Source organism: Rousettus aegyptiacus, unplaced genomic scaffold, assembly GCF_014176215.1.
Source record: "Rousettus aegyptiacus isolate mRouAeg1 unplaced genomic scaffold, mRouAeg1.p scaffold_m13_p_2, whole genome shotgun sequence".
NCBI lineage: Eukaryota > Metazoa > Chordata > Mammalia > Chiroptera > Pteropodidae > Rousettus > Rousettus aegyptiacus.
In genome coordinates this window covers 162,755,462-162,765,010 of record NW_023416295.1, presented here as the reverse complement: position 1 = coordinate 162,765,010, position 9,549 = coordinate 162,755,462, and positions in this window count along the sequence as shown.

Genomic DNA, 9,549 nt, shown 5'->3' with positions numbered 1-9,549 from the left:
AACTGAATAGAACATCTGAAAGAAAAAGGGGGATAGAAAAATGAAGAAATAGTGGAGAAGCAGTGAGTAGGAAGGATGGGAGAAAGAAAGGAGGGAAGAAATACATCCAAAAAATTTTCTTTAAAACCATATGTAGCATAAGCATTGTTACTAATTAGTTCTAGTTGAGACCTTGCCATGCGCCAGACCCTAAACTAGGTGTTTCTGCATGCACTCTGCTACTGACCAAGCGAGACTCAGAAAGCTTGCGAAAACAGTAGTTAATTCCTACAAAGCCCTTATCCTGCACATCTGCACCATACGTGCTACGAAGAAAGTAAACAATCTGTTTTGCAGCCATTTTACTCAGTATCTCCAGAAGTGGAAGAGCTAGAGGCTGATCGCTGGAGTAAAAAGGCACAGTGAGGGCGTCAGAAGAACTGATAGAAAAATTTTAATCATATCAGTCTGTCCTCGTTTGAGGACATGCATCACCCATAGACGTGCTTAAATGCCAAGTAAAACACATCTTGTGCTTTGAGTCTGAACTCGTGAACTCCCCCCGGGAGCCCTGCAGGGACTGGTATATGCTTTTCATGGAGTTGAGGTAGGGGGTGCATTTAAAGCTAAACTCTGCGATTGTTTTCTAAGGAGAAAAATGAGCTGTGCTGGTGCTTTTCTTTAATGAATGAGGAACTCTTTCATCAAGTCACCCCTTTTCCCCAGTCTTCTCTGGCTCTCACTGCCTCCAGGATCAAGTCCAAACCCTTTGTCCTGAAATCCAAGGCCTTCTGCAGGCTGGCTCCAGACGGCCTTATCAACAGTGTTTTTCTACCGCTCTGCACTGTGAACCATCAGCTCCAGTAAGGCTGGTCTGCTCACTCTTCTCTCCCCCTAAACACACACATACTGCCCCTCAGAAGGAAAAAGAATGGCTCCTTTACCTTTCTATGCCTCTGGTTTCTTTTACTTGAATTACACTTGCTCCCTCTCATGCTCTCCTGAATCCTGTGTGGACTTGAAGACCCATCGAAAGCCACTCTCTTCAAGAAGGACTCCTGGATCATCCATACCCACAGAGACTGCTTCTTCATGACCTTCAGTATGGGTGCCACTGTGATGGCAGCTATGGGTCGTCATTCACTGATGCCCCAAGTTCCTGTGAAGTGGCTTATTCTCTCTGTCCTGCTATGCTTCTAGTTCTCTGGTATTCCTTTTCCCTCCGCCCTTCGTGTCCATCAACATTGTCCTGTTTTCCGTGCAAGTTGCTCTCCATCTATCATCTCTCCTTCTCATTTGCTAGCAAGCCAGATTACCAAGTGCCCCCAACCCCAGTTAGAAAGAATCGTTTCCTCTTTGTTCTTCCCTAAGGATTATCATGATCGACAAGCATTTGCTGTCATACTTCTTTGTTATAGCAATTTGTGTACATTTCCTATCTTTTCCATTAGATTGTAAGCTCCTTGGACATAAGGATTTGGGCATCTTTGCTGCCCTCTCAGTGCCTACCATGGTGGATAGTATGCCAATGACACTCAATAAATGCTTGTGACATGTATTTTAATTATTATCGTATTCCTCAGTTGTGTTGTAAATACAGGCAGATAAGCTAAACGAAGGCTGAGAGACCCTTTGTATGACTACAATCATTTCTGGAGAAACAAGAAACAGCTGAACTATTTAGGCTTGGGAGTCTTCTCTTCCCTGTACCCAGGCTTCATTCTCAGGTGGCTTTCCTCTCACGGTGGGCTAATTCACTGAAAGAAACTCATGGTGTTATGTCCCTTAGAAGAAGGGACACTTAGGGAAAATTTCCCCTAACTCTTGGACACCCATGGATTGGAAACCAAGTACACCATGTGTTACCAGAACTAGAATTGAGAATGACATCCAGGGCACAAAGCTGTACCTTCAACCTTCCAAGGCCACCTGGTGTCTTATCACTGCCTCTTTTGGTGCGTGAAGTTCCTTTTTTCTTGATGGGCTCTCTCCAACACACAGCTCAGCTCCACAGGGCTCTGGAATGCTATGATTCTAAGTGATTTTATAATGTCTCCAGTTTTCTTCCCCACTAGTTGGCAACAGTTGCTCGGCTTTCTAATTCCAACATTCTGAGTGAAGAATGTGATTACTCTTGCTCACTCTTCCTTGCCAGGCCAGAAGTCCCTGGCAAGCTTGAGGATGGGCCACCACTGAATCAGGTGCCATCCCTGGTGAAGTCAGCCACAGCTGAGAAGTGGAGGGTGGAGGGAGAGGTAGCATCACAGAAAATGTGGCTGCCTGAGCCTGTCCCAACAACACAGCTTGTAAGTAGACATGAATCCCCCTTTCATTGGGCTTGTCTATGAAGACAAACACTTTCATAACAGGGTAGAAAACACAAGTTCCTACATGGGATCAGACAACCAATATAAATGAGTAAAACAGTCTAGTGTAAAGAGAAGGGAAGTGGTGGCTCCAGCAATTGTTAACATGTGGGAATGTTGCCAAATCTTTCTGTTTTAAAGAGAAGTCATAAGTATAGATTTTAGTGTGAAGTTCTTGAGTTTTAAAACATTGTGCAAGCCAAACCAAACCTATCCGTGGACCATATTAGGCCGACAGGCTGTCAGTGTGTGTGTCTTAAAAACCAATATACATGGCAGATCTCCTAAAAGTAAGATAAATGATTAACTAACCCATTACTGTAACTTATTTCCTTTCACTACAGTTATTTGCATATTAATCTCTCATTAGGTATCTATTGACTAACTTATTAAAATAAGTTATTTGCTTTGGATTGTTTTGAGATTGGCACTTGCATTTGCATCATTTCAGAACCCCTCTAGTTTCTTGCCCAAGTTCACACAATACCATCTTCAACTAGGAGAAGACAGGGCTCTGGGAGGATTTTAGCTTAAGTTTTTATGAAAGGTCAATTTGGAGAAATGATCCTATATTAATGAACTTCTCCTCAGGTTTCTCAAAGATCACCCAGGCTCCTGGCTTAAAGATAAAGCTAAGACTAAGGGCCAGAAGAGTAATCAGAAAAAAGCCAAACCTCATACCTTGGGAGCTGTAGAAGGCACATTTTTTTCAAGGCTGATCACAGAAGCTAGAACAATGGGGAGGTGTATATGCATGGGAAGGTAGCAGATAGATAAAGAACAGAAGCATGTGATCACTGAACTTACTAATAAATCTGTATGATGCTCAATGGTTAGAGAAATCTCCAGAGGCAATGAGTCTTGGCTGTTCTTTCCAATCGAGAATAAGACTAGTCTGTGAGGTTAAGTGATGCTTAAATATCTCTCAAAGAGGAAGATAGATATAGCCCATGGGCCATTTTCTACAGAAATACCTGATTTGGGAAGAATCAGTGTCATATCCATTTGCCAAACATTGTTATTATATCTCATGATTGGGGAAAAAGAAATCCCTGAGTGCTAGTTGAATGTCATATCCCAGGGATGAGCCTTGAGAAATGATGCCAATGCAAATCTACTCTAGAATATACCTGTGACTGTGATTTTTCTTATTCTTTTGAAAAGTCTTCTGAGTGTGAGTGTGCCAATGTATGCTTGTTCTTGAAATACAATATTTGCATAGAAAAGAACACATATTTTAAGTGTACTGTTGCATAGATTATCACAAAATGAACATGCCCATATTACCATAAAGAAACAGAATACTATCAGTACTTCAGAAGACCCTCCCTTCCAACCCCCCCCCAGATATTAGCTCCTTTCAACACCCCAAAGATAGTCATATTTTAATTTCTAATATCATAGACTAGTGTTGCCTATTTTTGAACTAGGTTAAAGCAATCATACTGTACATATAATTCTGTGTCTATTGCAATAGTTGATTCATTTCATTGCTATATAATATTCCACCATATGACTATAATACAATCTTTCCAGTCTACTAATGATGAGAATCCAATTTATTTCCTGTGTGGGGCCATTGTAATAACGTTACTATGAAATTCTTCTTCAGACTTTAGATGCTCTTATGTATAGATTTCTGTTTGTTCTATATCTAGAAGTGAAATTATTGGGTTCTAGGATAGGATGATTTCAGCATGGATAGATACCATTAATTGCCCAAAGTGGTTGTACCAACTTATACCACTGTATGAAAATTCCTGCTGCTTTGCTTTATCGCCAGCCTTTTTAACTTTAGCTACTCTGATATGTGTTTGTATCTAGCAATTGGGAACACAGTAATTTTTTAGGTTTATTGTGTTGTACAAACTTATAGTTGCATGTAGCCTCGGTGTCATTCAACTATAGAATCACTATTTTTTTCTCTTTCATAATAACAGTTTTTGATGACCCAGGGTAGAGCATGTTTACACAAAATTTCAAACAAAAACAGCCCATGAAGTTAAGTAACTTGCCCCAAAATATCACTTGAATATTAAGTAGTAGAACCAAAATTTGCTCCACTGACTCCAGAGCACACGCTCTTAATGTTGGTGATGCCGAACAACTTTCTTTGAGTGATTTAAGATTCTTCCAAAAGAGAGAGAACTCACTATGCCTGGAGTGACTTGAGAGGCTTCACTGAGGAGACCATAATTCATCTAGAGCTGTACAAATTGGATAGGATTTGACAGAGAGGTACTTGAAAAAAAAATGCGTAGTCATAATACCAGCAACATCTCAGATACATGACTGTGTTTTGGTTCACAAACTGTGTTCACAAATGCTCATTTAGGGCTGCTAAGATGGAATATAAATTGTCCCAACCTTGATGATCTTAATGTCTATAGCTTCTAATTTAATCCTGCAACTACCATATGAGGTTGGTATCATCTCTATTTTGCAGATAAGGAAAAGAGACATTTAGTGCTTTGCATAAGATAATGAGAATGGTAAGTGGTGATGCTGGAATTTAAACTCAGATGTTCGGAATTTAAGTCTAAGGCAACTTTATCATTTACTCCTTTAAAAAGATATAGAGGCTCAAGTAACCAACCAATGATTTGCTTGGAGTGGAAGAATTTCCCAGGATGCAAGATCTATAGGAAAATCAGAGATAAACCAAGAGTTTAAAGTTTTCAGTTGGGGAGGGACTATGGGAGAGGGAAGGAACTTTCAAATCATATTACAAAAGCTCCACAATACCCAGAAATGAATCCTGACTCAAATACTGGGGGTGCCTAGGTGGGAATGTATAGCCACTGTGGATAAAAGTATGAAGATTTCTCAAAAGATGAAGAATAGAACTACCATGTGATCCAGCTATTTCATTTCTGAGTATTTAGCTAAATAATACAAAAACACTAATTTAAAAAGATATGTGTGCCCTCTATGTTCATTGCAGCACTATTTACAATTGACAAAATACAGAAACAAACATAAGTGTTCATCATTGGATGAATAGATAAAGAAGATATGAATCTAAAAACAAAATGAATAAACAAACAAAAACAAACTCACAGATACAGAGAACGGATTGGTGTTTGCCAGAAGGGAAAAGAGTTGGGAGAAGGGCAAAATGGGCGAAAAAGAACAATTTTATGGTGACAAAAATTTGTATACTATAGACAGTCTACAAATATCAAATTATAATATTGTATACTTGAAATACATATAGTGTTGTGCACCAATTTTACCACAATTAAAAAAAAATACCAGGGGTAGCCTAGTATAAGAAGGCCTCATCCTTGGATGTCCTCATGGTTTGACAACTGCATGTTCTGATAGCGTAATCAACAGACTGACATTTACTTTCATAATAGGTCCTACTAAATGTGAGGTGAGTATAGTATCTTAACAACGTTAAAAAGGGGCCACTTTTAGAGGATATGTTTATTGGGAGCAAGTTCTTTTCCTAGCCCTCACTATACGACACAGGTGTATGGGCATGCCAGCTCTTATGGGTCATGCTTGCATGGAGGCAACATTGGTTTATGTGCTAGATGGGGTAGTAAATGGTGGTACAGGCAGGGGACAGCAAAGAGAACTTTCCAGCAGAGAAGTCAAGCTGCCTTTGTTCCTGTGCCTTCCCCAGGAGTTCGGGACTTAATAATATGAGTCCCACTATGTTTTTATGGACAAGGAATGAATGACCAAGTTCACACATTGCTAGCAACAGCATAAGTGAACATACAATAAACTCATTCCAGCAAACGGGGAGGATCCATTTTAAGTTCCATGACCAACTGAAGCTTGGCACTCCCTGACAAATGCATCCCAGCTGGTTTCTATCCACACTAGACACGAGTGTGTGTGTGTGTGTGTGTGTGTGTGTGCACATGTGTTTATGCATCTGCATGTTAAAGACAACACGCTCGGTAAGCAGGAGAGCTCTTTTTCATCTTTCTTTTGCCGAAGCGCTATCTCTGAAGGAGAAAGATCCATCAAATGTCAGAGAAGATTATAACTTCAGGAGGTCCAAGGAAATGAGGTAGGTAGCTGGCTTTTGCATAAGGGAATTTCGAAGATTATCAGAACACCTAATTGGAAGAGATTTTGTCAAGCTTTTCCTGCCAAATTTCCTGTAGATAAAGGCAAGCTGTGGCGGCCTGGCTCAGAACCGTGAGGGAAGCCGGCAGCCACAGCCTCCCCACGGCATGACGCACCCTTCAAGTTAGTGGAATCTAAGTAAACAACTGATTTCACTAATCTTGGAGGCCTTTCTCTGGTGTCTAATAAGCACAGGCTTCCTCTCAGCATTTGCCTCTTCTCCGTGGCTGCCTTATGAAATGTGATGCTAGCTGTAGAGTTGGAAGGACAAAGGAACTCAGTTAGTGTAATTTATTATCCAAGATTGCTTTCAACCTTTTTCCAATTATACACATTTTTATTTTGGCTTTGGCAGACCTAAGTTTATGAGGCTGTTCTTCTGGTCACTAATGGGCTGAAAAAATGGGGCCCAAATATTTTTTAAGGGATGTGTTACTGACCTTTAGTAATTTGACATGGCATCAGCTCTTTTGAATTAAGTATGAAAACTAATGCTGACTCCTGCTTCTCCCCGCAGCTGTCTGTCCTCCTGTTCTCCACCTACACCAAGGCTTAACATGGGATCATTTAGGGAGCAGAAAGCTGTCAGACCAACAGAGATAGAAGCTCAGACTGGGTTAGATGTTCCCCTTGGTATTTATTTATTTGTTCTCACCTGACGGAGAGAAAATAATGAGCTTAGGAAAAACAGAGGCCTGCTCTTGAAAGTTGTGGGGGAAAAAAGCAATGAGCTGGAGGACAGGGGACCCTGGTTTATGGTGTAAGATGGATGTTTATTTGATATGTAACTTTGAGCAAGTCATTATCTTTGCATTTCAGCCTCCTGATCTGTAAATAGGGGAGGGGTAATGATACCCACCTTTTATCCATTGGCTGGGTTGTGGATCAGATGCTTATTTCTTTATCCCCCCCTCTTTACCTGTGGACATTCTCCAGGATACAGGGTTTGTTGTGCATTCTCTCTCTGCCATCTCTCAGTGATCTCACCCCTTCTCGTAGCATAGGTCTGCCATCTCTGCAGGTGACCACACAAAAGCTATATTACCAGCTTTGGCTTCTCTCCAAAGTTTCAATCTTACCTAGCCAAAATGTTACTTGGACACTTTCTAGAAAGATGTTTTGCTTTATAAAATTTATCCTTCTATAAAAACTCGTGCAGGCCATACTTCAATCTTTATAGAAGAAACACACACACACATGGCATAACAGGGTGTATGCTTTGAGTTCTAATCTAGTACTTCTAATGCCATGACTTGGGTGAGCCACTCATATACAGTTTGAAATGGTGATGGTCAGACTACTATAAAGATTGGGAAATGTTGGTAGGTTACCAGTTGTATCTCAGGCACTCAATAAATAATATCACTCTTCCTGTTCTTGAATTCTTTTTGAAATTTCTATAATGCCTTTAGTTCTCAGATTATCTTTTATGTTGACTACACACAATTTTCAAATACAGAACAAAGAGAAGTATGTAAAAAGTTGGCTGTGCCGTAACGTTCCAGATGAGCCTTGTTCTCCTGTCGAGTTCCACTATTATTTGGAGATAAGGTCTTTCAGAGATAAGAATGACTTTAAGTTACCCTAACACTGTGTGTCAGAATGCAACAGAGTCATCTTAAGCACAGAAGAAACCTGAACATTTTATGACAGTATGTTAATATTAACATTCACGTTCACATACGATTCTAAAAGTACTTAAAATTTATCATTCAGATAAAAATACATAGAAACTGAAAAGACCATGTCAAAATCGTGGAAAACAGTGTAATACAGAAGGTTCCCTCTTCTTACTGAATTTGGGTAATTGTTTTTATCAATTTTAACGTGCTTCAGCCTTCACTAAGTACTTTAGCGTTGACGGTAAAGCGAAAGTGAACATATTTCTTTCAAAATAGGCTCTTCTCTCTCTTGGGTATGCAGTGTTGTAATAGAGATATAAATATTGAGATTAATGAACTAATAAGGGATGGTGGTGTTATAATCTTTGAAATCTCTCTGTGAGAGATAAAGAAGACATAAACTACTCCTTTTTATACAGCTAGGAAAACTACGAAAGACTAGTTATGTTTTTAACTCACAACAAAAATGAATATTATGAGGCCTCCTTAAGAGGTACCTTGCCACTAGGTCCAACCTGGTAGTCATACTTTTCCTTTGAGTAAGAAAAAATACATGGAACACACACACACACACACACACACATGCACACACACACTTGCACATATATCCTTAAATATAAAAGATTAAAGAAAGAATTGATGGAATCAAACAGCCTCTCACCCTGTGGTAGACACCTTGCTTCTCTAAGATATAAACAATCTTTTAATACTGGCAAGTTCTAACTTTAGAAAGTCTTCTAAACTCCAGTGGGCATTAAAGCTCTTCAGCATACTTGAAATAGACTAGACCTTCTGCATCAATGGAAGGAAACTGGTATTTATAGAATCTCTCATAGATACTTTCTAGTGACTAGCCTAATCTTTCTCTCTCTATATATATACATATGGGTAGTTAGGTAGGTGGGTAGGTAGGTAGGTGGATGAATGGACGGATGAATGGATGGATAGACAGACAGACAGATACATAGATACATAGATAGATGTAAATAGATATATATAAATATATGCCTAAAAAAAAAGAAGAAATTTGTACTAGAAATACCTCATTTCTCTGTCTTTTACATGGTTACCATTGCCAGTCCTTTCCTGTATTCTGGAAGGCGACATTCAGAGAGTGGCTGGACGTTGTACAAGTGATTCAAGCATTAGAAAAGTGATTGGATTCGATAAACTTGGAGGTCTTTGGCCACACTACGACACTGTGATTCTATAACTTCCTCTACTTTTTTTCATTTTCTTTCAGCTGTGATGACAGCATTTATGCTTCCACATTCTGGAATGTCATTCCTTTAGTAACAGGGAAAATGTGTGTGTGTGTGTGTGTGTGTAAAAATCGTTCAGGAGAAAAATAACTAATGTTTACATTCATTAGAAAATGACTGATTCATAAACTAATTTCTCTTAGTATTAGACCATTCAACTCCACAGGACACTGTGTAAACTTAACTCTGTCAATACTACCCCCAAAACCTGTGTGTCTCATACAAGATGAC